The following is a 13,977-nucleotide window of genomic DNA, read 5'->3' on the forward strand; positions in this document are numbered from 1 at the left end:
GACAACCATAGTCCAAACGTGACAGAACTAGAGCACGATAAAGACGGAGGAGGAGGGAACGGTCCGCACCCCAGGAGGAGTGGGCAAGGAAGCGAAGGACATTGAGTTTACGGAAACATCCTACCTTCAGGAGTCTGATATGGGGCAGCCAAGTGAGCTTGTTGTCGAAAAGAAGACCTAGGAAACGAAACTGTGGAACTACAGGCAATCGCTGTGCAGCGAGATAGAGCTCTGGATCAGGGTGGGCCGTAGTACGGCGACAGAAGTGGACCACCCGCGATTTTAAAGGAGAGAATTGAAACCCGTGGGAGAGGGTCCATGCAGAGGCACGCCGTATAGCCACCTGGAGCTGCCGTTCTGCAGATGGCATCGAGGAGGAACTAACCCAAATGCAGAAATCATCCACATACAGGGCAGGGGCGACCAAGGGACCGACAGAGGCCACAAGTCCATCGATAGCAATGAGGAAAAGAAGGACACTCAAGACAGAACCCTGTGGGATGCCCGTCTCCTGGGTCCGTGGAGAACTAAAAGCAGTACCAACTCGAACTCTGAATGACCGATGGATCAGGAACTGGCGGATAAAAATCGGGAGTGGGCCCCGAAGACCCCACTGATGAAGGGTTAGTAAGATGTGATGGCGCCAGGCCGTGTCATAGGCCTTGCGAAGGTCAAAAAACACTGCAACCAAATGGCGGCGCTGGGAAAAAGCCTGCCGAACTGCGGATTCCAAGCGAAGCAAATGATCGATTGGAGATCGTCCCTCTCGAAAGCCACACTGGTAAGGGGACAATAGATCCCGAGATTCGAGGACCCAAGTGAGCCGACGGGCTACCAGCCGTTCAAGTAACTTACAACCAACATTGGTCAAACTAATTGGCCGATAGCTGTCAACAGATAGGGGGTTCTGACAAGGCTTAAGGACAGGAACCACAATGCTATCCCTCCACTGAGAAGGGAAGTCACCCTGGAGCCAGATACGGTTAAACACCCGAAGAAGATGGTGCCGTTGTGGAGCACTGAGATGTTGAAGCAGCTAGTTATGAATGGAATCTGGGCCAGGAGCTGTATCATGAGAAGCAGATAGAGCAGAAAGAAATTCCCATTCAGTGAAAGGTTCGTTGTAAGATTCTGACTCACAAGTGGTGAAACATAAGGTGACAGCTTCAGCCTGCTGTTTTTGATGAAGGAAAGCAGCTGGATAGGAGGCCGACGCTGATGCCACTGCAAAATGGGTCGCAAGATGTTCTGCGAGAACTAATGGGTCCGTACAAATGCCATCTGGGAGGTGAAGGCCTGGGAGGGTGGACTGCCGATGGCAACCTTGGAGAGAGCGAAGTGTAGCCCATACCCGTGACAGAGGGACAGTGGAACCAAGGGAAGAAACGAATCGTTCCCAACATATCCGCTTGCTCTGTTTGATTAAATAACGGGCTTTAGCGCGAAGGCGCTTAAAGGTAGAAAGGCTGGCTACAGATGGGTGCCTCTTAAACTGTTGCAAAGCTCGACGGCGATCACGGATGGCAATGGCAATGGCCGCACTCCACCACGGGACTTGCCGACGACGAAATTGTCCAGATGAGCGCGGGACAGCAAGGTTAGCAGCGCGAACAATCACGTCAGACACGTCACGTAGGACGTCATCAATACAACCCGACAAAGAGGGAGAAAACTCGACCTGTGCAGTATATAGAGGCCAATCGGCGCGGTGGAAAGACCAACGAGGTAACCTCTCCATCGGGGAGCGGGAAGGGAGCGTGATAATCAACGGGAAATGGTCACTATCACAAAGGTCGTCATGTGGCGACCAGTGTAATGAAGGGAGGAGAGAGGGAGAAGAAAGAGAAAGATCAATGGCAGAAAAAGTACCATGACCAGCACTGAAATGAGTAGGGGAGCCATCATTAAGAAGGCACAGGTCGTGGTCTGCAATAAATTGGTCGATAAGAAGACCTCGTCTAGATGGAAAGGCACTGCCCCACAAATGATGATGAGCATTAAAATCCCCAAGGAGGAGGAAGGGAGGAGGAAGTTGCTGAAGAAGGGTGGTTAAGGCAGCAGGTGTAAGAGTCCTGTCAGGAGGGAGATAAAGATTGCATACTGTGACTGCAGAGTCTAAGTGGACCCTAACAGCAACTGCTTCCAATGTAGTTTGGAGAGGAATCCACGTGCTAGCAATGTCTGTACGGACCAACGTACAAACGCCACCAGAAGCCCGCAAGGGTCCGACCCGATTTCGACAGAAAACACGGAACCCACGGAGGGTCGGTGAGTGAGCATCAGTAAAATGAGATTCCTGGAGAACCACACAAGCTGCTGAGTAGGACGAAAGAAGGGATTTCAATTCCGGAAGGTGACGATAGTAGCCATTACAATTCCATTGGAGAACCACAGAACGATGGTTTAAATGAGGGCTGAACACGCTAAATCCAGTCATACCGCCGGGTCCCCACCCGTCACCGACAAGGAGGGGGCGACATCCATAAACGACAGGTCAGAATCCGGTTGTGAAGCCGGGGAAGGGACCTCCGGTGACACCAGAGGCTCTTTGTCCCGGGACTTATGTTTCTTCTTCTTTTCAGGCTGAGATCGAGGAGGGCTGTGTGGCATAATGGAGCCAGCTGCAGCAAGATCAGGAACAGAAAGAGACCGGGCGACCTGGGGGCCGATAGAACGCGGCTCTCGCGGTCGCCGCGCTGCAGCAGACCTTTGACCTGGAAGGTGCCGGGAAGGGGCATCCCGGGAGAGGCGCCCTTGACCGGCAGACGCCGAAGGAGTGGGACACTTCTCCGGCTGGGGAGGGGGAGCGGCGCCCAGAGGAGAAGGTGTGGGAGCCGCAGGGGAGGGGGGAAGGAGAGGGGTCCGGGACGGGGGTAAGGAAGGGGGAGGAAGGGATGAAGATGTAACCAAGGCGTAACTAGATGTCATGGACACAGGGTGCAATCGTGCATATTTCTTACGGGCCTCTGTGTAGCTTAAACGATCAAGAGACTTATACTCCTGTATCTTTTTTTCTTTCTTATAGACTGGGCAATCTGCTGAACGTGGAGAATGACTACCATGACAATTTACACATACAGGAGGGGGAACACAGGGACTCCCCTCATGGAGTGGACGTCCACAGTCACCACAGAGAGGGTCCTGGGTACAGCGAGAAGACATGTGGCCAAAATGCAAGCACTTAAAACACCGCATAGGAGGTGGGATGTACGGCTTCACATCACAGCGATAGACCATAATCTTAACTTTCTCAGGAAGGGTATCCCCTTCAAAGGCCAGGATAAAGGCACCAGTATCAATACGATTATCTTTAGGACCCTTCTGAACACGCCGAACAAAGTGAACACCCCGCCGTCCGAGATTGTCCCGAAGTTCCTCATCAGTTTGAAGGATGAGGTCTCTGTGAAAAATCACACCTTGTACCATATTTAGAGACTGGTGAGGGGTAATGGACACGGGAATTGTGCCAAGATGGGTACAGGCACGAAGGGCCGCAGATTGGGCAGCCGAAGCAGTTTTTATCAGTAATGAACCCGACCGCATCTTGCTCAGGGAGTCCACTTCGCCGAACTTGTCTTCAATGTGTTCCACAAAGAATAAAGGTTTGACACTGGTGAAAGTATCTCCATCAGTCCTGGTGCAAACTAGATAACGGGGGAAAGGTTTTGCCCCTAGACGACGGGCCTGACCCTCCTCCCAGGGGGTAGCCACGGAAGGGAAGGCCAAAGGGGCAAGAGAAGCAGCACTTGAGGAATCAGTACCACGCAGAGAGATGGCCGCAGAAGAGCGGCCAGAGGTTTGGACCCTTATGCGTTTCATCTGCATAGCGTCCGCCCTGATACCACCCACTCCGATCAGGGGCTCTCCTCACGGGCGCCACCCAGCCACAGCAAGGGCCGTCTGGCACGGCGGCCATTGCCGGGAGTTCCGAGGCTCCAGGATGACGAGCAACCACTCCAAGGCATGCATGAGGAGGTCACAGCTCAGGTATCAGAAGTGTGATCCCTGTGTGTTCAGGGGGCTCAACCAAAAGGGTACATAGCGACCCCACCACACGGGCTGGCTACCGTGCTGGCTATGCACCCTAGCATCAGACAACGACGTAGAAGAAAAGGTGGAATATACTAGGAGGGCACACGTCGGAGACACTAGGTAAGGTGCTCTTCCCCAAATGGCTCACACTACGGAAGAGAAATTTTGGAATGGAGGTCAAACCCCAGAGGGGGACCAAGGAATGCCAAAAGGAGGAGATGATTACGCAACAAAGCCAGAGTGTAAAACCAACAGAACCAGGAGGATAGCGGGGGCCAACATAAGCAAGGACACCAATAGAGGGAGAGGAGAGGGTGAGGGGAAAGGGGTATGGAGGGGAAAGGAGGGGAAGGGAAAGGAAATGCAGCCCGGGAGAGAAAGAAGGCTGCAATGGCTCGGGGCCCCGTGCTCGCCACGCACGTATCCACGAAAGAGTTGTGGACCCCCTGGGGGGGCAAAGCCTCCTTAGCAATATTCACCATACCTAGCTATAATTTCTGCACAGCTGAATATATGTCCCTTATTTTCTAACCTAAGTTTAGGAGGACTAGAAGGGGCTGCAGGAAGCCTCCTTACGCACATTCACCATACGTAGATGTAATTTCTGCACAGCTGTATATATCTATTTCATTTTCTAACCTAGGTGAAGGAGGACTGTAAGGGGCTGCAGAAAGCCTCATTACCAACATTCACCATACGTCGATGTAATTTCTGCACAGCTGCATATATCTACTTTATTCTCTAACGTAGGTGAAGGAGAATGGGCAGGGGCTGCAGAAAGCCTCCTTACCAACATTCACCATACATAGCTTTAATTTCTGCGCAGCTGTACATATCTACTTTATTTCCTAACCTAGGTAAAGGAGGACTGGAAGGGACAGCAGAAAGCCCTCTTACGTAGATGTAATTACTGCACAGCTGTATATATCTACTTTATTCTCCAACCTATGTGAAGGAGAATGGGCAGGGGCTGCAGAAAGCCTCCTTACCAACATTCACCATACATAGCTTTAATTTCTGCACAGCTGTATATATCTACTTTATTTTCTAACCTAGGTAAAGGAGGACAGAAAGGGGCTGCAGAAAGCCTCCTTACCAACATTCACCATACGTAGATGTAATTTCTGCACAGCTGTATATATATCCCATCATTTCTAACCTAGGTGAAGGCGGACTGGAAGGGGCTGCAGAAAGCCTTTTTACTAACATTCACCATATGTAGATGTAATTTCTGCACAGTTTTATATATCTCCCTCATTTTGTAGCCTAGGTGAAGGAGGACTGGAAGGGGCTGCAGAAAGCCTCCTTACCAACATTCACCATACATAGATGTAATTTCTGCACAGCTGTATATATCTCCCTTATTTTCTAACCTAGGTGAAGAATGACTGTAAGGGGCTGCAGAAAGCCTCCTTACCAACATCACCATACGTAGATGTAATTTCTGCACAGCAGTATATATCTCACTGGTTTTCAAACCTAGGTGAAGGAGGAATGGAAGGGACTATACAAAGCCACCATAGCAACATACACCATACATAGAGGTAATATCTGCACAGCTGTATATATCTCCCTTATTTTCTAACCTAGGTGAAGGAGGACTGGAAGGGTCTCCATAAAGCCTCCTTAGCAAAATTCACCATACGTAGATGTAATCTCTGCACAGCTGTATATATCACCCTTATTTTCTAACCTAGGTGAAGGAGGACTGGAAGGGGCTGCAGAAAGCCTCCTTATCATCATTCACCATACGTAGATGTAGTTTCTACACAGCTGTATATATCTAATTTATTTTCTAACCTAGGTGAAGGAGGACTGGACGGGGCTCGCAAAGCCTCCTTAGCAATATTCACCATACATAGCTTTAATTTCTGCGCAGCTGTATATATCTACATTATTTTCTAACCTAGGTAAAGGAGGACTGGAAGGGGTTCCAGAAAGCCTGCTAACCAACATTCACCATACATAGCTTTAATTTCTGCGCAGCTGTATATATCTACTTTATTTTCTAACCTAGGTGAAGGAGTACTGGAAGGGACTGCTGAAAGCCCTCTGACGTAGATGTAATTACTGCACAGCTGTATATATCTACTTTATTTTGTAACCTAGGTGAAGGAGGATTGGAAGGGGCTGCAGAAAGCCTCCTTACCAACATTCACCATACGTAGATGTAATTTCTGCACAGCTGTATATATCTACATTATTTTCTAACCTACGTAAAGGATGACTGGAAGGGGCTGCAGAAAGCCTCATTACCAACATTCACCATTCGTAGATGTAATTTCTGCACAGCTGTATATATCTACATTATTTTCTAACCTAGGTAAAGGATGACTGGAAGGGGCTGAAGAAAGCCTCCATTCCAACATTCACCATACATAGGTGTAGCTTCTGCACAGCTGTATGTATCTCCCTTATTTTCTAACCTAGTTAAAGGAGGGCTGGAAGGGGCTACAGAAAGCCTCCTTACCAACATTCACCATAAGTTGACCTAATTTCTGCACAGCTGTGTATACCTCCATTATTTTCTAACCTAGGTGGAGGTGGACTGGAAGGGGCTGCAGAAAGCCTCCTTACCAACATTCACCATACGTAGATGCAATTTCTGCACAGCTGTGTATATCTCCCTTATTTTCTAACCTGGGTGAAGGAGGACTGGAAGGGGCTGCAGAAAGCCTCCTTACCATCATTCCCCATTCGTAGATGTAATATCTGCACAGCTGTATATATCTACTTTATTTTTAACCTAGTTGAAGGCGGACTGGAAGGGGCTCCACGAAGCCTCCCTACCAACATTCACCATACGTAGATGTAGTTTCTGCACAGCTGTATATATCTACTTTATTATCTAACACAGGCGAAGGAGGACTGGAAGGGGCTCCACAAAGCCTCCTTACAAACATTCACAATATGTAGATGTAATTTCTGCACAGCTGTATTTATCTCCCTTATTTTCTAACCTAGGTGAAGGAGGACTGGAAGGGGCTGCAGAAAGCCACAGTACCAACATTCACCATACGTAGATTTAATTTCTGCACAGCTGTATATATCTACTTTATTTTCTAACCTAGGTGAAGCAGGACTGTAAGGGGCTGCAGAAAGCCTCCTTACCAACATTCATTATACGTAAATGTAATTTCTGCACAGCTGTGTATATGTCCCTTATTTTCTAACCCGGGTGAAGGAGGACTGGAAGAGGCTGCAGAAAGCCTCCTTACCAACATTCACCATACGTAGAATTGATTTCTGCACACCTGCATATATCTACTTTATTTTCTAACCGAGGTGAAGAAGGACTGGAAGGGGCTGCAGAAGGCCTCCTTACCAACATTCACCATACGTAGGTTTAATTTCTGCACACCTGCATATATCTACTTTATTTTCTAACCTAGGTCAAGGAGGACTGGAAGGGGCTGCATAATGCCTCCATACCAACATTCATAACACGTAGTTTTAATTTCTGCACAGCTGTGTAGATCGCCCTTAATTTCTAACCTAGGTGAAGGAGGACTGGAAGGGACTCCAAAAAGCCTCCTTACCAACGTTCACCATACGTCTATGTAATTTCTGCACAGCTGTATGTATCTACTTTATTTTCTAACCAAGCTGAAGGAGGACTGGAAGTGCCTGCAGAAAGCCTCCTTACCAACATTCACCATACGTAGATGTAATTTTGCACAGCTGTATATATCTACTTTACTTTGTAACCTAGGTGGACGAGGACTGGAAGGGGCTGCAGAAAGCCTCCTTACCAACATTCACTAAACGTAGATGTAATTTCTGCACAGCTGTATATATCTCCCTTATTTTCTAACCTAGGTGAAGGATAACTGGAAGGGGCTGCAGAAAACCTCCTTACCAACATTCACCATAATAGATGTAATTTTTGCACAGCCGTATATATCTCCCTCATTTTCAAACCTCAGTGAAGGAGGACTGGAAGGGGCTGCAGAAAGCATCCTTACCAACATTCACCATACGTAGATATAATTTCTGCACAGCTGTGTAGATCTCCCTTATTTTCTAACCTAGGTGATGGAGTACTGGAATGGGCTGCAGAAAGCCTCCTTACCAACATTCACCATACGTAGATGTAATTTCTGCACAGCTGTATATATCTATTTTATTTTCTAACCTACGTGAAGGAGGACTGGAAGCGGCTGCAGAAAGCCTCCTTACCAACATTCACCATACGTAGGTTTAATTTCTGCATGGCTGCATATATCTCCCTTATTTTCTAACCTTGGTGAAGGAGGATTGGAAGGGGCAGCAGAAAGCATCCTCACTAACATTCACCATACGTACATGTAATTTCTGCACAGCTGTGTATATCTCCCATTTTTCTAAACTAGGTGAAGGAGGACTGGAAGGGGCTGCAGAAAGACTCATTACCAACATTCACCATACGTAGATGTAATCTCTGCACAGCTGCATGTATCTCGCTTATTTTCTAACATAGGTGAAGGAGGACTGGAAGGGGCTGCAGAAAGCCTCCTTACCAATATTCACCATACATAGATGTAATTTCTGCACAGCTGTGTATATCACACTTATTTTCTAACCTACGTGAAAGAGTACTGGTAGGGGCGCACAAAGCCTCCTTACCAACATTCACCATACGTAGATGTAATTTCTGCACAGCTGTATATATCTACTTTACTTTGTAACCTAGGTGGACGAGGACTGGAAGTGCCTGCAGAAAGCCTCCTAACCAACATTCACCATACGTAGATGTAATTTCTGCACAGCTGAATATATCTACTTTACTTTGTAACCTAGGTGGACGAGGACTGGAAGGGGCTGCAGAAAGCCTCCTTACCAACATTAACTAAACGTAGATGTAATTTCTGCACAGCCGTATATATCTACCTTATTTTCTAACCTAGGTGAAGAAGGACTGGAAGGGGCTGCAGAAAGCCTCCTTACTAACATTCACCATAGGTAGATGTAATTTTTGCACAGCCGTATATTTCTCCCTCATTTTCATACCTAGGTGAAGGAGGACTGGTAGGGGCTGCAGAAAGCATCCTTACCACCATTCACCATACGTAGATGTAATTTCTGCACAGCTGTGTAGATCTCCCTTATTTTCTAACCTAGGTGATGGAGTACTGGAATGGGCTGCAGAAAGCCTCCTTACTAACATTCACCATACGTAGATGTAATTTCTGCACAGCTGTGTATATCTCTCATTTTCCTAACCTAGGTGAGGAAGGACTGGAAGGGGCTGCAGAAAGACTCTTTACCAACATTCACCATACGTAGATGTAATTTCTGCACAGCTGTAAGTATCTCTCTTATTTTCTACCTTGGGGAAGGAGGACTGGAAGGGGCTGCAGAAAGCCTTCTTACCAACATTCACCATACATAGATGTAATTTCTGCACAGCTGCATGTATCTCCCTTATTTTCTAACATAGGTGAAGGAGGACTGGAAGGGTCTGCAGAAAGCCTCCTTACCAATAATCACCATACATAGATGTATTTTCTGCGCAGCTGTGTATATCACACTTATTTTCTAACCTACGTGAAAGAGGACTGGAAGGGGCGGCAGAAAGCCTCTTTACCAACATTCATCATACGTAGATGTAATTTCTGCACAGCTGTGTATATCTCCCTTAATTTCTAACCTAGGTGAAGGAGTACTGGTAGGGGCGCACAAAGCCTCGTTACCAACATTCACCATACGTAGATGTAATTTCTGCACAGCTGTATATATCTACTTTATTTGCTAACCTAGGTGAATGAGGACTGGACGGGGCTGCAGAAAGCGTCCTTACCAACATTCACCATACGTAGATGTAATTTCTGCACAACTGTATATATCTCCCTTATTTTCTAACCTAGGTGAAGGAGGACTCGAAGGGGCTGCAGAAAGCCTCCTTACCATCATTCCCCATTCGTAGATGTAATATCTGCACAGCTGTATATATCTACTTTATTTTTAACCTAGTTAAAGGCGGACTGGAAGGGGCTCCACGAAGCCTCCTTAGCAACATTCACCATATGTAGATGTAATTTCTGCATAGCTGTGTAGATCTCCCTTATTTTCTAACCTAGGTGAAGAAGGACTGGAAGAGGTTGCAGAAAGCCTCCTTACCAACATTCACCATACGTAGATTTAATTTCTGCACACCTGCATATATCTACTTTATTTTCTAACCAAGCTGAAGGAGGACTGTAAGAGCCTGCAGAAAGCCTCCTAACCAACATTCACCATACATAGATGTAATTTCTGCACAGCTGAATATATCTACTTTACTTTGTAACCTAGGTGGACGAGGACTGGAAGGGGCTGCAGAAAGCCTCCGTACCAACATTCACTAAACGTAGATGTAATTTCTGCACAGCTGTATATATCTACCTTATTTTCTAACGTAGGTGAAGGAGGACTGGAAGGGGCTGCAGAAAGCATCCTTACCAACATTCACCATACGTAGATGTAATTTCTGCACAGCTGTGTAGATCTCCCTTATTTTCTAACCTAGGTGATGGAGTACTGGAATGGGCTGCAGAAAGCCTCCTTACTAACATTCACCATACGTAGATGTAATTTCTGCACAGCTGTGTATATCTCCCATTTTTCTAACCTAGCTGAAGGAGGACTGGAAGGGGCTGCAGAAAGACTCTTTACCAACATTCACCATACGTAGATGTAATTTCTGCACAGCTGCATGTATCTCGCTTATTTTCTAACATAGGTGAAGGAGGACAGGAAGGGGCTGCAGAAAGCCTCTTTACCAACATTCACCATACATTGTTGTAATTTCTGCACAGCTGTATATATCTACTTTACTTTCTAACACAGGTGAAGGAGGACTGGAAGGGGCTCCACAAAGCCTCCTTAGCAACATTCACCATATGTAGATGTAATTTCTGCACAGCTGTAAGTATCTCTCTCATTTTCTACCTTGGGGAAGGAGGACTGGAAGGGGCTGCAGAAAGCCTTCTTACCAAAATTCACCATACGTAGATGTAATTTCTGCACAGCTGTATATATCTACATTATTTTCTAACCTAGGTGAAGGAGGACTGGAAGGGGCTGCTGAAAGCCTCCTTACCAACATTCACCATACGTAGAAGTAATTTCTGCACAGCTGCATATATCTCCCTCATTTTCTAACCTAGGTGAAGGAAGACTGGAAGAGGCTGCAGAAAGCCTCCTAAGAAACATTCACCATACGTAGATGTAATTTCTGCACAGCAGTATATATCTCCCTAATTTTCTAACCCAGGTGAAGGAGGACAGGAAGGGACTCCAAAAACCCTCGTCAGCAACGTTCACCATACGTAGATGTAATTTCTGCACAGCTGTATATATCTACTTTATTTTCTAACCTAGCTGAAGGAGGACTGGAAGGGGCTGCAGGAAGCCTCCTTACCAACATTCACCATACGTAGATGTAATTTCTGCACAGCTCTATATATCTACTTTATTTTCTAACATAGGTGAATGAGGACTGGACGGGGCTGCAGGAAGCCTCCTTACCATCATTCCCCATTCGTAGATGTAGTGTCTGCACAGCTGTATATAGCTACTTTATTTTTAACCTAGATGAAGGCGGACTGGAAGGGGCTCCACGAAGCCTCCTTAGCAACATTCACCATATGTAGATGTAATTTCTGCACAGCTGTATGTCTCTCCCTTATTTTCTAACCAAGGTGAAGGAGGACTGGATGGGGCTCCCCAAAGCCTCCTGAGGACCTTTCCCCATACGTATGTGTAATTTCTGCATAGCTGTATATATCTCCCTTATTTTCTAACCTAGGTGAAGGAGGACTGGAAGGGGCTGCATAATGCATCCTTACCAACATTCATAACACGTAGACATAATTTCTGGAAAGCCATGTATATCTCCCTTATTTTCTAACCTAGGTGGAGGACTGGAAGGGGTTGCAGAAAGCCTCCTTACCAACATTCACCATACGTAGATGTAATTTCTGCACAGCTGTATATATCTCCCTTATTTTCTAACCTAGGTGAAGGAGGCCTGGAAGGGGCTGCAGAAAGCCTCCTTACCAATATTCAAAATACATAGATGTAATTTCTTCACTGCTGTGTATACCCCCCTTATTTTCTAACCTACGTGAAAGAGGACTGGAAGGGGCTGCAGAAAGCCTCCTTACCAACATTCACCTTACGTAGATGTAATTTCTGCACAGCTGTATATATCTCCCTTATTTTCTAACCTAGGTGAAAGGGAACTGGAAAGGGCTGCAGAAAACCTCCTTACCAACATTCACCTAACGTAGATGTAATTTCTGCACAGGTGTGTATATCTCCCTTACTTTCAAACCTAGGTGAAGGAGGACTGGAAAGGGCTGCAGAAAGCCTCCTTACCAACAGTCACCATAGGTAGATGTAAATTTTGCACAGCTGTATATATCTCCCTCATTTTCTAACCTAGGTGAAGGAGGCCTGGAAGTTGCTGCAGAAAGCCTCCTTACCAACATTTATCATATGTAGATGTAATTTCTGCACAGCTGTGTGTATCTCCCTTAACTTCTAAACTAGGAGAACGAGTACTGGTCGGGGCTGCAGAAACCCTCCTTACCAACATTCAACATACGTAGATGTAATTTCTGCACGGCCGCATATATCTTCCTTATTTTCTAACCTACGTGAAGGAGGATTGGAAGGGGTTGCAGAAAGCCTCCTTACCAACATTCACCATACGAAGAAGTAATTTCTGCATGGCTGCATGTATCTCCCTTATTTTCTAACCTAGGTGAAGGAGGATTGGAAGGGGCAGCAGAAAGCCTCCTTACCAACATTAACCATACATAGATGTAATTTCTGCACAGCTGTATATATCTACTTTACTTACTAACCTAGGTGGAGGGGACTGGAAGGGGCTGCAGAAAGCCTCCTTACCAACAGTCACCATAGGTAGATGTAAATTTTGCACAGCTGTATATATCTACCTCATTTTCTAACCTAGGTAAAGGAGGACTGGAAGGGGCTGCAGAAAGCCTCCTTACCAACATTAATCATACGTAGATGTAATATCTGCACAGCTGTATATATCTCCCTAATTTTCTAACCTAGGTGAAGGAGGACTGGAAGGGGCTCCACAAAGCCTCCTTAGGACCTTTCGCCATATGTACATGTAATTTCTGCACAGCTGTGTATACCTCCCTTATTTTCTAACCTACGTGAAAGATGACGGGAAGGGGCTGGAGAACGCCTCTTTACCAACATTCACAATACGTAGATGTAATTTCTGCACAGCCGTATATATCTCCCTTATCTTCTAATCTAGGTGAAGGAGGACTGGAAGGGTCTGCAGAAAGCCTCCTTACCAACATTCACCATACGTAGATGTAATTTCTGCACAGCTGTATAAATCTCCCTTATTTTCAAACCTAGGTGAAGGAGGACTGTAAGGGAATCCAAAAAGCCTCCTTAGCAACGTTCACCATACGTAGATGTAATTTCTGCACAGCTGTGTATATCTCCCATTTTTCTAACCTAGTTGAAGGAGGATTGGAAGGGGCTGCAGAAATCCTCTTTACCAACATTCACCATACGTAGATGTAATTTCTGCACAGCTGCATTTATCTCGCTTATTTTCTAACATAGGTGAAGGAGGACTGAAAGGTTCTGCAGAAAGCCTCCTTACCAATATTCACCATACATAGATGTAATATCTGCACAGCTGTGTATATCACACTTATTTTCTAACCTACGTGAAAGAGGACTGGAAGAGGCTGCAGAAAGCCTCTTTACCAACATTCACCATACGTAGATGTAATTTCTGCACAGCTGAATATATCTACTTTACTTTGTAACCTAGGTGGACGAGGACTGGAAGGGGCTGCAGAAAGCCTCCTTACCATCATTCCTTATTCGTAGATGTAATATCTGCACAGCTGTATATATGTACTTTTTTTTAACCTAGTTGATGGCGGACTGGAAGGGGCTCCACGAAGCCTCCTTAGCAAC

The sequence above is a fragment of the Schistocerca serialis genome, unplaced genomic scaffold, assembly GCF_023864345.2.
Source record: "Schistocerca serialis cubense isolate TAMUIC-IGC-003099 unplaced genomic scaffold, iqSchSeri2.2 HiC_scaffold_868, whole genome shotgun sequence".
NCBI lineage: Eukaryota > Metazoa > Arthropoda > Insecta > Orthoptera > Acrididae > Schistocerca > Schistocerca serialis.